Consider the following 14,283-nt stretch of genomic DNA (forward strand, 5'->3'; position numbering starts at 1 on the left):
AATTTCAACATGGATAAAACTTGCAATGAGTTAAAATCCATCAAATACTTTGAAATGCTTCAGTTTATAATGATACAAAAAAGATAAAGAGTAGAAGCTAATTGCTCACCTTTGGATAATACTAGGAAACAAATTCATTAACTTGAAAACTAGTAAATAAGAGGAAAGAATTAAACAGTGATCCTTTCTTTCCACTGTACCACCCAGCAACCTACTAGTAAATGAAGGGTGGTGTCTCCTTATAGAAGCAATTAACTGTATAAATGAAGCAATGATAGGATTAGAATATCCTCATTCTGGAATGAATTAAAGGACCTAGGCCATGAGCATCAATGGTTACTAACATCATAAAAAGAGAGACAACTGGACATCGCCTCATGGTGAAAGATCACAACACCACCTACAGACTTTCCAAAGGAACAAAAGCTGAATCTAATCCAGCCTCTGCATCCAGATGCCAATTTACAGGAAAGGCAGAGCACAGAGGCACATGTTAAACTGCACTGTGTGTGCAATCAGAAAAATTCAGATTGTGGAAAACCCTGTAGGTCAAATGGCTCAGGCTTTTCAACATATTACTCATAAGGAAAAGAACGGAGAAAACCTGTAAAGATAAGAGCCGTAAAAGACAACTAAGCTCTAGTGTCTGGGAATTCACACTTGAGTGACTAGACTATGAAGAAATACAAAAAAGCGGTTACTATGAAAGTCAGGCCATGATTGCTTTTGAGGGAGGGGGGGTTTTGATTTGCCTGAGGCATATGGAGAGTTTGCAGTGGCTGCGACATTGTATTTATATACCTGAGTGGTGATAACAGGAGTTTTGCCTTAAATAATTCACTAAATTATACATTTTGTGTAGATATTGGTATCTCAGGGGTTTTTTGGGTTTACTTAAGAATGAATTTTTTTGTTACTTTTTATCATTCTATTGAGGTCACACTGGTTTATAACATTGTGTAAATTTCAGGTGCACATCATTATATTTCAGCTTTTATATAGGCTGCATCATGTTCACCACCAAAAGTCTAATTTCCATCCATCGTCATACATAATGTGGCCCTTGATCCCTTTTGCCCTTCCTCAAACCCATTCTCCTCTGGTAATCACCAATCTACTCTCCTTACCTATGTGTTTGTTTGTTTATCTTCCACATCTGAATGAAATCACACGATATTCGTGTTTTCTGTCTGACATTTCGCTTAGGATAATACCTGCAAAGTCCATCCATGTTGTCACAAATGGCACAATTTCTTGTTTTTTATGGCTGAGTAGTATTCCATTGTGTGTATATACCACTTCTTTATACATTCATCTGTCAATGGGAGCTTAGGTTGTTTCCAAGTCTTGGCTATTGTGCATATTGCTGCAATGAACATAGGGGTGCATATATCTTTTCGAATTAGTGTTTTCATGTTTTTTGGGTAAACAACTGGAAGTGGAATAGCTGGATCATATGGTATTTCTGCTTTTAATCTTTTGAGACACCTGCATACTCTTTTGCATAGGGGCTGCACAATTTTACATCCTCACCAGCCATGTACTGGGGTTCCCTTTTCTCTACATCCTCTCCAATGATTGTCATTTCTTGTCTTTTTAATAATAGCCATTCTGATGGGCATAAGGTGATATCTCAGTGGAGTTTTGATTTGCATAACCCTAATAATTATTGATCTTGAATATCTTTTCATGTCCTATTGGCCATCTGTAAATCTCCTTTTGAAAAATGCCCACTTATTAATTAGGTTGTTTGGTTTTTTATTGAATTGTATGAGTTCTTTATATATTTTGTAAATTAACCCCCTATCAGATATGTGATTTGGAAATATTTTTCCCTAGATGGTGGGTTGTCTTTCTGTTTTGTTGATGGTTTCCTTTGCTATGCAGAATCTTTTTAGTTTGATGTAGTCCCATTTGTTTATTTTCTCTTTTGTTTCCCTTGCCTGAGGAGACATCACATTTGAAAAAATACCGCTAATACCAATGTCAAAGAGCATACTGCCCATGTTTTCTTCTGAGAGTTTTATGGTTTCAGGTCTTACACTCAAGTCTTCAATAGATTTTGAGTTATTTTTTGTGAAAGGTATAGATAATGGTCGACTTTCATTCTAATGCTTGTGGTGGTTGTGTTTTCACAACACCATTTATTTAGAGGCTATCCTTTCTCTGATGCAATCACAATCAGAATCCCAGGGACATTTTTCACAGAAATAGAACAAAGAATCCTGAAATTTATATGGAACAACAAAAGACCCTGAATAGCCAAAGCAATCCTGAGAAAAAAGAACAAAGCTGAAGGTATCACACTCCCTGAATTCAAAATGTACTACAAAGCTATAGTAGTCAAAACAGCATTGTACTAGCAGAAAGACACACAGATCCATGGAACAGAATTGAGAGCCCAGAATTAAAACCACGCATCTATGAACAGCTAATAACTGAGAAAGGAGCCAAGAAGACACTATGTTTCTCAGTTTTATTTTTCAATAAAAAAGGTTTTGAAAAAAGAGTGAAAAGAAAACAGACTGAGCATTTGTCTTCTGAAGACTGTGGAAACTACGGATGGAAGAGTGTAAGATGGGATAACTACCTACAGTGTTAGGACTGGACCATAGAAAACTAAGTAGTTTGGGACTGGAGGAAGTCAGGTTGTGGAGGAATTTCTGGACACTGTCCTTGGAAATGGGGACTAATGACATATACAAGTAGGAGGAAGAAGGCCAGAAGAGTGACAAATGCATGATCTCAGAACACAAACTCTAGAATCAGTCAGGATTCCTCCAAGACTTCACGGGAAAGAGTCACTCAAGAACATTGACTTCATGGATGTCCTTTACTTAGTCTGGGGCCCAGGCCCCTTGGTAGTACTTCAGGCTCTGGTGAGGGAAGCTTCAATCAGGACGTTAATATGGCTGTGGGGGAAGAACAGCTTGTGAGACCTGCACGGACAGTGAGAAAAGACTCATGAGAGACCCTCATGCTCCCATTTTAGGGACTCGGCAGGCAGTGCCACTCAGCCAGAGCCACTCTTACATCTTATCCCCGAGATGACTCCCTCTGGCCAAAGGATTACGAGAACGATCTGACACCCAAAGAGAAGGAAGAAGATACATACCTCCTCACCAGACCACTGAGTCTCCACATATCCTGGAATGAAGGAGAGGAAAGAGATAGAATGACCCAATAGGACAAAATGTTGTCATTATCCTGAGGGCTGGAGGATGACCTGCACTATCAGAGTCCCATCTCCATTTACCTCCTAGAATGTTTCTGGCTTCAGAAAAGACCAATCCAGGCATCACTGAGGAGTTAATCAGCCTTCCCTGTATCACATCTTTAACGTTAGGAAAAGCGGGAAGTGGGGGAAGCCACAGGGCAGGTGGCAGGGACTCCTCAGAGGCTCACTACATTTCCAAGCCCTGAGGTGGATGATGATCCCCACCAGGAGGAAGATTAACCCAAGTAGGAAGGCTGCAACTCCACTTAGCATCTTATTCCAAGAATATTCATACTGAGCTCCTATAGGAAACAAGTCTTCAAGTTAGCCAAAAGCTCCCAATATTTGGTGTACTTTCCCAAAATCCCACAGCCTGGACTGGACAATAAATCCAATGCTATCTACAGAGTGAATAAATTTAGAAATGGTTTGTTTAGGCCGAGGTTTGCAATCATGCAGTTTCTGTTACAGATTCTTGTAGCCCATAAGAATTCCCCCTAAAATCTAAGAGCAAATTATTAGAGGACACTAGTTCCCAAAGTTGGAAGGAAGTGAAGAGGTGATTAGACCTCCTTATTTCCTGGAAGATACAAGGATAGATGTCTGCCATGTTTTCTCCCACCTTAAACCAAGGACTCCAATTTCTATGACTCCCTCAGATTAAGAGAAAGAAAAATTAGTGTTGTGACCAAGGTGAATGCAGAGATAACACAAGCCCCCTTGAGTCGATATGATCCTGAGTCGAGCCCAGAGAATGTAAGAAGGTGATTCTCACTCCATTCTATACAAACAGGGCTCAGCAGGCTGGGATGATCAACAAGACAGGTGCAGACATTTCCATGTTCAGGAGTCATTTCCAGGATCACCATTGTCTGAAAGGTCCAGTCTCCATTCCTGATAAGGCCAGTGGACATGACCCCTGCTCTCTCCTCCAGCCCATTCCGGTACCACCTGATCTTGGTGTTCCCTGGATAGAAACCTGTCACAGAGCAGAGCAGGAGATAGTGGTGCAGCAGGGAAGGAGTCGTCTCTGGATGCACCGTCACCTCTAATTGCACTAGGAAGGGAGAGAAAAATGAGACATTGTAAAGGAAAAGCACCAGGCCAAGAGAGGAGTTTCTTTAGGGACTAAATCTGCCCTAATTGCTTTTCCAGATCACCCAAGTGGAAACTGGAAATGTGGCAAAATATCAGCCCCCAAGACTCAGAAAGTGGATATGTCGGTGTCCCCAAGGATGATTCAGACCTTATCAGACACTCCCACAATTACCCCTTCTATCTGAGAGCCCACTGGACCACAAAGTCCCTGAGAACCTTGGAAGTCTGGGACCAAGACCACAGTGACCAAATTTGTGAGGATATAGGGTGAGTCACAGTTGGGGACAGAAAACACACACAGACTCCCCTGCTCTGAAACCGTTGATCCTGAAGCAGGAAATTCCCTATCATAAGGAAGAAGAGCCATGGCCAGGTTCACACATTGGAGATTCCTAAACCCCACCAGACCTCACATTCCACCTCACCTTTTCTCCCCACAGTGAAGGGTGCACTCAGCTTGTAGTTGTGTCTGCAGAGCACATCCACAGAAGCTCTGTTCCTCTCCAACATATCCAACTGATTGTTCCACAGCTCAGCTCAGGCTGCCCCCACTCCATCAATGCCACAAACATTCCCACATCACTGTGGAAACTGTATACTCCTCCAATTTAAAGATGAATCTGACCACAAACTGAACCTTTTCTATACCATTGGTGAAGTAACAGTCAGGCTTTGCCTGAATCACAAAATTTCTGGAAAACCAAATAAGACTGAAAACTAGCCCGCATCTTTAGAAAACCCATACCTGGTAAATTATGCCAGATCACATGGATTTGAGAAGAGGCCTTTTGAACTCAGGAAATAGGCAAAAGTAGCCTCTTCTAACATAGGCCTCCCTCTGGTTCCTCACATCACAGTGGAAAGAAGCCTGAGGCCCATCCTACCAAGCAGACCAAGGAGACAGGTAACCCAAATAAGCAAGCCAAATAGAGTCCCAAGAGTCATAAATGTTCATTCAACAATATTTATTCATTCATTCATTCGACAAATATTATTGACTGTTTGTGTTTTGCCAGACACTGTGCGAGGTTTCTCCAAACCAAGGTTCCAGAAGCCCAAGGTTTAATTCTCTTTATTATTAAGTCAAAAATATCCATCTCCATGTGGAATAATTCAATAATACCCTTGCCCTTAGCAAGTTCATTCTACTCATTCCTTCTGGTGTAAAGTGAAGGAGTGATGGAGGTGGGGCAAAGAGTAGGTACATATTAGTTGTGAAATAAAGTCCCCTTCTACCTTCCACTCACTATGGTTTTTCTCCAGTAATTTTCTTTTGAACCTTTTCCTTTGCAGTCTTACTGAGAGACCTCATCCCCTCCATTGGCTCTAGTGAGGTATTGAGCTCGTGATCTCTGTTGGTGTTGGTTAAAATAATATTAATCCATTGCTTAAAGATGCCTTTTATCATCATCATCGTCATCATCATCATCCTTATCATTGACAATATACGTATGTGAAAATTAATAAAGGGAAACCTCATCTAAAATGGAGTCTGGAGTCCAGAAGGAGGACATATCATGCCTCATATAACTGGCACCACCCGAGGCCAATTACAGGAAATATAGTCAATTACAGACCCCTACAGAAGTCCTCAAGTGGAACGAATCCTTTATTATAGGAAGAAATATACATTGCATCTCAAACAGATATTGACTATGCCAGCAATAAACCAATGAGAAACCATCACTATTCTGAACTTGTGCTTTTCTCCAATGGGCTTTCCTTAAAAAAAAAAAACTCTCCCAATTTCCTCCTTTTTCTCTGTAAAATAATGTTCCTTTACCTTGTTTGTTGGATTTGCTTATGGTCTGTCATAGCATGCACATCCTGGATTGCAATTCTTTGGCTATTCCCGAATAAATTTGCCTTGCTGGTAACACAACTGGCTGTTTTATTCTTAGGGTCAACACCTACAATTCTAATACTTGCAACAATATGGTGATGTGGAATATAAGGTTAGATTTAACCTTCTTTGGGGGCTTTTCTATAAAACGTTGCCATTGAAAATGGAATAAAAAAATCCAACTCCATTGTCCCTTATGATTTTCTGCTTACAAAGTACCTTACTAATATTGAGAGTTATTAGTTTGAGCTATATATTATGTTCATACAATGTACCTCAAAGCTCAAGGCATAGGGTTAAGTGAAATAAGGAACAGAATGTGATTCAATGCACAATGACATTTGTTAAAATTTAAGATATACAAGGGCCAGCCTGGTATACAAGGGCACAGTAGTTAAATTTGCACTTTCCACTTCAGCAGCCCAAGGTTCGCCAGTTCAGATCCCGAGTGCGGGCCTTCACATTGCTTGTCAAGCCATGCTGTGGCAGGCGTCCCAGATATAAAGTAGAGTAAGATGGGCAAGGATGTTAGCTCAGGGCCAGTCTTCTTCAGCAAAAAGAGGAGGATTGGTAGCAGATGTTATCTCAGGGCTAATCTTCCAAGAAAAAAAAAAGAAAGAAAAGAAAAATTTAAGATATACAGAGAAAAACAATGCTACGTATTTTTAATGTCCATCCTAATACTTAAAGACATACCAGATACATTAGAATGTGTATCTATGGAAAGGAAGGAGCGAGAATGGAGATAAGGGAAGAGATGACAGAGTCTTTGTTCAGACAAAAGATTACAATGTGCTGTGAACTCATTGGGTAAGATTAACTTGATTCTATGCACTTGAGAACAACAATAACAAAAGAACAATTAAAATGGACTAATAATGCGGGTTGGTCAGGCAAGGTCTTCCTGAAGAAATGACATTTAATTTGAGACTTGAAGGATAATTGTCACTGATCTTGGGTTGTAAATTTGTTTTCATTTCTAAGTTCAGAGGCCTCCTCCAGGAACTATTGACTAAGCATAAGGGTGGTAGCATCTTTCCTGGGTCAGCTATACTTGTCTCTCAGTCAGTAGCTGATTTCAGATGCAGCTCTAACCTACGATTCTCTATTTCCTGCTACTGTCTAAATCAGAAAAATAATCATTTTTTGTTCAGATCTGTGTCAGATTTAAGATCTGGGTTGATGTTTTTTTCATGTGTGTTGATTAAAGGAGACTATAAGCTCAGAGAGGTTTCTATTCTCTAAGAACAATGATCTTCTCCCACTAACCCTCCCCCCAGGTCTGTTCCTCTTTTGTAATTAACGAGACTTTGACGTTCAAACAGGTTCTGTTTTTAGCACATTATATCCTGTTTTCTGCTGGTAAATATGTTTTTTATGGTGCAGTATTGCTTCATGTTTCCATAGCCTATCTCCTCAGCTAGAAAAATAGAAGCAATAAATACATGACCCAGTACCCTGAGGATGTGGACAATGCATTCAAATTCTCTAATTTCTCAAAATTTCTTGGTACAATTCTGATCATATGGTAGGGGCGTAAGAAATGCCAAAAGAAGTAACCCTTGTTCTCAATTTCTTTTGTTCACATATACCCCAATTGGATAAATATAGAAACAGTCACAATCATCAGAGCAAATTCTGGCTGAACAACGGCAGCTATTCTCAGACTGCCTCCATTTTTTAAAGTTCTTCAGACTGAAATTGATACAATAAGAACCATATGCAAGACGAAGTATTTCCCTTTTTCCTGCCTCCCTCTTCCTTGAATGTGTGTCTCTAGTACATGAAGTCCTTTTTCCCAGCAGGCCATTGTGTGTCATGAAGAAGGAAGGAATACTTTTCTGTCAAAGGCAAGAACATTCCCTTTGAAGCCAGAAACCAGTTCCAGCTTGTTCTGTAGTCTAGATATAAAGAAAGAGGCCTCCCTCCCCCATGCCAATTCTTGCATACATACCTGAAAAAAAAATTGCTCCCCTCTTACCTGGAGAGTCTCTGCCTAGAGTCATCGAGGAATGAAGCCTGATTAGATTCACTAACAGAGCCACCACCCAGCGACCCAACCAGAACCCATTCTGGAAGAAAAAAAATGATACAGTAAAATCATCAGCCTCTTCAGAATGGGGCTTGCCCCTATACAACTCATTCAAAAAATATTCATTAAGAATATAGATATCTTTCTTGCATCCTCAAAACTGGAAAAACTGGAAACTCGTCACATTAATAACAAATCAGGATAGAGGAGTTTTGCATCTTCAGGTGTTGGGTAGAATATTTTCATAAAGTTGTGTTATACCATTCAAAAACTGTTTAACTGCAGAATCCCTGACAGTATTTTAGGTATGTAGAAAATGCTCTGGGAGAAAAAATATATTCTACGTAGTGAGTGATCCTAGAAGAACTAGGCAGATTATTTATTAGGTATCTTGCTATCCTGATTTGGCACTGTCTTTGGTTTAGTCTGACCAGTAGGTCTCCCTTCCTATGGAGTGGTTCACATTGCCAACAGAGAGTGTGTAAATAAAAAAAGAAAGTCAGTATTCTAAAGCATATGCCATAAGAGGAATTAGTAAAGGGTTATCAGAGAAGAAATCAAAGAGATTGAGAATAACCTAGAGAGTATGATTTCCTGTAAACCAAGAGAGGGCCAAAAAAGAGAACAAATGGAGAGAGGGTTCTCAGAAGAATAAAATGCTGTAAAAATGTTCCAGAGGATAAAATATAAGAAAGCATTATTGTGTTTTATAGTTAGTGGGGCACAAATAACCTTCAATGGGACATAGAGTGTTAAAGCCAGAAGCTATATTTCCAAAGAGTAAAGAGCAGATTGTAATGAGGAAATGAAGGGAGCAGATGTAAACAGTCCTTCAAGAATTTTGGAAGTGAAAACAAGGGAAAAGATGAGACTCGCACTTGAAAGAAGAGCGACGGTAAGGCAAAGTTACTTATCACATGGGAGAGCCCTTAACAAGATTCTGAGTCAAGTGGAAGCCATCTGCACATGGGAGAGATTGAAGATAAAAAGGAGAAGAAAGGAAAAATTATCCTCAAAATGCTGAATGGAATCCAAAGAATGAGAGAGATTGTCAGGCTTGGCAATAAAAAGGAACACTTCTTCAGATACAAGAATAAAGACAGGAAGATTTGGGGTGAGAAAGAGGGGATTGAGGAATTTCCAGGTGCGTGGCTTCAATGAACTCAGTTCAGAACAAGGCAAGATCTTATGCTTAAAAAGAGCTGGAACAAAATATATTTGATAGCTAAGGAGAACAAGGCTCCTTTTTCACCCAAGTGGTCTATAAGTTCCTTATCTTTTATTTAGAATAGAGCCTTCCATGCTCATTATTATGGGCCATGCAATGATGAAACAGACATATTCCTTGTCCTCAAATAATGTATAACCTAGATGGAGTGACAGGGAAACAATCCACCATAATGTCAGGAAGAATGAAATTAACCAAAAATTAACTGTAACATAAGAAGACTAAATTCTAACTTAGTCTAGAAAGAGTTCATTATGAAGTTGATATTTGATATAAGTGGCCTCACAAACACAGAATTTTAGAATTTGGAATACCCAGTATTTGTGGACAACAGAATAGAAATAAACAGGAAACAAAAAGTTTATCTAGAATCCCTTAAAAATTACTGATTATCCACAATAAATAAATATGTGCAAACTACTTTATTAAATAGGAGAAGATACAATAGAATTTTTTCTTCTTCGTCACTTCCCTAAAGAAACACATTCTGGGGCCGGCCCAGTGGCACAGCAGTTAAGTTCTCACGTTCTGCTTCTCGGCGGCCTGGGTTCACTTGTTCGGATCCAGGGTGCGGACATGGCACCACTTGGCACGCCATGCTGTGGTAGGCGTCCCACATATAAAGTAGAAGAAGATGGGCATGGATGTTAGCTCAGGGCCAGGCTTCCTCAGCAAAAAGAGGAGGATTGGCGGTAGTTAGCTCAGGGCTTATTTCCTCAAAAAAAAAAAAAAAAAAACGAGAAACACATGCTTTGATGGGTATGTTAGGCAAGATTCTGATGGTAGTTAACCAGAAGACACAGGAATACTTGAGTTATGCCTTATGAAATATACTGGGATGCCCTCAGGAAAGCTCTACCCATAGATAGTGATAGAAAATTGTAAATAAAAGGCTTACTCTGTTTTAAGTGGTCAAATCCCCGATACTTCAATAGAGAGTTATATGGTTAGCTTCTCTGAAGTATGAGACTCCAAGCACGGTCTCATGTTCCCTCTTAAACCCCACTTGTACCGTTAGCTGGTTGTAAATCCTGATAGATTCCAAGTATATGAGTAATAGTGTGGGAAGAAGAAAGATAATTGTGTCACAAAGGGACTCTGTTCAAGATGGCAGAAATAGGATTCAGAAAACAGGGGCAAAATGCAACTATGTAACCTTTTGAGGTACTGTGATCCCCCTCTATTGGTAAACATGCTCTGCCCGAGAATCTGTCCAATCAGAATAGTAATTTCTTCTCCTGGGAGATCATGACAGATAAGGTAAAGAAAACATTGGGAGGTATACAAGATGACACTACTGTTCACCAACTTCCTCACTTCCTGGACACATGGAAAAATATACCTCCTAGTCTCCTGGGACAATGTGATGAGTTCTAGCCAATGGTTAGTGAACAAAAGGTTCTTGGCCAGTGGCCAGCCCAGTGGCATATTGGTTAAGTTCACCCACTCTGCTTTGGCGGCCCAGGGTTCACAAGTTTGGATCCCAGGCATGGACCTAGCACCTCTCGTCAAGCCATGCAGAGGCAGCATCCCACATAAAATGGAGGAAGATTGGCACAGATGTTAGCTCAGGGCCAATCCTCCTCACAAAAAACAAGGTTCTGTCCAAAGAATTTAACTACCATCCCATGACTCTTCTCCTCTTCCCCTACCAAGCCAACCAAGACACCCTTGTGTTGAAATGGTGGAATCAAAATATTAGCAAGTTGAATACAATACATTAAAAGGATTGTATGTCATTATCAAGTGGGATTTGTTCCAGGGATGCAAGAATGGTTCAACATCTGCAACTCTATCAATATGATACAACACATTAACAAAATGAAGATTAAAAACTACGTGATTATCTCAATAGATGCAGAGAAAGCATTTGACAAGATTCAACATCCATTTATGGTTAAAACTCTTAATAAAATGGGCATAGAAGGAAAGTCCCTCAACATAATAAAAGCCATATATGACAAAGCCACAACTAACGTCATACTCATTAGTGAAAAACTGAAAGCTATTTCTCCAAAAAGAGGAACAAGACAAGGATGGCTATTCCCCCTCTCTTATTCAACATAATATTGGAGTCCTAGTCAGAACAATTAGGCAAGAAAAAGAAATAAAAGATACCCAGATGAGAAAAAAGAAGTAAAACTGTCACTACTTGTGGATGACATGATTCTAAACATAGAAAATCCCAAAGAATCCACCAAAAAACTACTGGAAATAATTAACAAGTACAGTAAAGTTTCAGGGTACAAAATCAACATACAAAAATCAGTCGCTATGATACACTAACAACAAACTAACAAAGACAGAAATCAAGAATACAATCCCATGTACAATCATGACAAAAAGAATAAAACGCCTAGGAATAAATTTAACCAAGGAGGTGAAAGACCTATACACTGAAAACTATAAGACATTATTGAAAGAAATTGAAGAAGACATTTGAAAAATGGGAAGAAATTCCCTTTCACTCCCTGAGAAAATTAATTAGCTCCCAGATGACTGGGAAGCCATTTGGGCACATTTTCCCTACCACAGCCCTATTTCCCTCTTACCCACTAGTACACCGTGGAACCTTTCCGTTGACCAGAAGCTGTGAGAATCAGATGCTCACCAATGGGTCTGGAGTCATTCATTTTCATTGATTAAAGACAACATCAGGGAAACAGCGGGGTTATAAATGATGTTCATTTTACTCTGCTGTTCATTTGAACCCTTCACATGAGAACTATTTCCTGGGTTTCCCAAGAAGGAAACACATTAAGCTGCTGACATTTATATTCATTAGTTTCTTGCAATGCCTGTTAGTGCTGGGCCACCCCTGATTTAAGATCTATGACCTGATTGTGACTTGGAGCTCTGAAGTGGTATCTGTCCCATCATCCTACTTATCCCACCACCTCCCTGTGAGATTAGGGTAATCTTGTAGAGGCAAGGGCAGGGCACCCTGGAAGATACACACATGTACAACGTGGCTTCTTACAACTGTTTCCCTTAACCAAAAGTCTGACATTTAAACCTAACATTCAAATGAAGACATTGACCTCAAAGAGACTGTACAGAGCTGTTTTCAAGGGTATAATGGTTTCCTCTCCAGCCAATGAGGAGTAGATGTGAGGCAGCATCACTTATCTCTAGCAGACTAAGTCACTGAGAAGACCAATGAGAGCTGCAATTAGGGAGAAACACAGCATAAAATAAACATAGCAAGAAATGTGTAGAATCATTAGGAATTACAAACATCTATGCAGTCAAATAGTAAAAGAGTTAATGAAAAGAGATCTCATATTCTATGATTTAAAGTAATCAAAATCTATTAGATTTTAGAGAGTTGACTATGTGAATTTAAAGGACTATCAGGAGGATAGAGGGGCAAGAATAACCACTACACTTGCCTTTTCTGTCAATATACTTATCTGTTCATTTTATAATTAACTTTCTACTATACTTTATTTTATTTTTCTCTGATTATGCCTTTTATCATAGAATATTTTCTTGCTATGTGGAGGCAATTGTTGCACAAATACTTCAGAACTTTCTAAATATATAGTTTGGGAATATAACAGAGCTATTTTCCAGCAACAAGATCATGGCAACAATGGAAAGAGGGTCATTCAAGTACAATGGAATGTTCTAGCTCACACTCCTGACCTCTGATACAACAGAATCTCAGCAGCCACAACATTGATGACAAAGAGCTCTTCTACAAGTAGGGGACAGCATCACCTGCCTCTGGAATATCAAATACTAAGAAGGCATACAAGAAAAATATATTTACATAAAATTTTGCATTCATAACAGAAGTAAAAAGTAAAATAGCAAGAAATGAAATCAAATATGCAAGTAGAATCATGAAAAAATTCGGAAATGTAATAGAGCTCCCTAAGAATATATAGATAAACGTAGCAATATACCCTGTTCTTACGTGGGTTTCTATACAAAATTTTTTTACAGCATTATTGTTATATAATTGACATACAACAAACTGCTCATATTTAAAGTGTATAATTTCATGAGTTTTGACATATGTATGCACCCATAAGGCCATCACCACAATCAAGACAGTGAACACAGTATCATTCCTAAAACTTCTCTGTGACCCTTTGTAAACCACCCTCAACCCCTAATCCCCAATCAATCACTAAACTGCTTTCTGTCCATCAGTTAATATTTTCTAAAATTGTATACAAAATTAGTTTTTGTGTTCTATAATTTTATATAAATGGGTTCATACAAGAACTCTTTTTTCTTTCTTTCGTTCAGAATTATTTTTTCCAATTTTGTTTATTTATTTTTTTAATTGCAGTAACATTGGGTTATAACATTATATAGATTTTGGATGCACATCATGATATATTTCGAATTCTGTGTAGATTACATCATGTTCACCACACAAAAACTAATTGTAGTCCATCACCACACGTGAGCTTAATCCCCCTTTTTGCCTTCCCCTCTCTCCCCTTCTCCTATGGTAACCACCAACCCAATCTCCAATGCTATGTGTTTGTTTGCCATTGTTTTTATCCTCTACTTATGAGTGAGATGATAGGGTATTTGACTTTCTCCCTCTGACTTATTCCACTCAGCATACTAACCTCAAGGTCCATCCATGTTGTCACAAATGGCCAGATTTCATCATTTCTTACGGCTGAGGAGTATTCCATTATATATAAATACCGCATCTTCTTTATCCATTCATCCCTTGATGGGCACCTAGGTTGCTTCCAAGTCTTGGCTATTGTGTATAATACTGCAAGTGAAAGGATGGAAAAAGATATTCCATGCAAATGACAAAGAAAAGAAAGCGGGGGTAGCAATACTTATATCAGAGAAAATAGACTTTAAAACAAAAACTGTAACAAGAGACA

At 39.0% G+C, this 14,283-nt stretch overlaps 1 pseudogene; it reads right to left on the reverse strand.

Annotated features, from left to right (window-relative positions):
- Positions 1 to 2,903: 2,903 nt before the first annotated feature.
- LOC100060663 (HLA class II histocompatibility antigen, DO beta chain-like) lies at positions 2,904 to 11,512 on the reverse strand (annotated as a pseudogene).
- Positions 11,513 to 14,283: the final 2,771 nt, after the last annotated feature.

Source organism: Equus caballus, chromosome 20 (assembly GCF_041296265.1).
Source record: "Equus caballus isolate H_3958 breed thoroughbred chromosome 20, TB-T2T, whole genome shotgun sequence".
Lineage (NCBI taxonomy): Eukaryota > Metazoa > Chordata > Mammalia > Perissodactyla > Equidae > Equus > Equus caballus.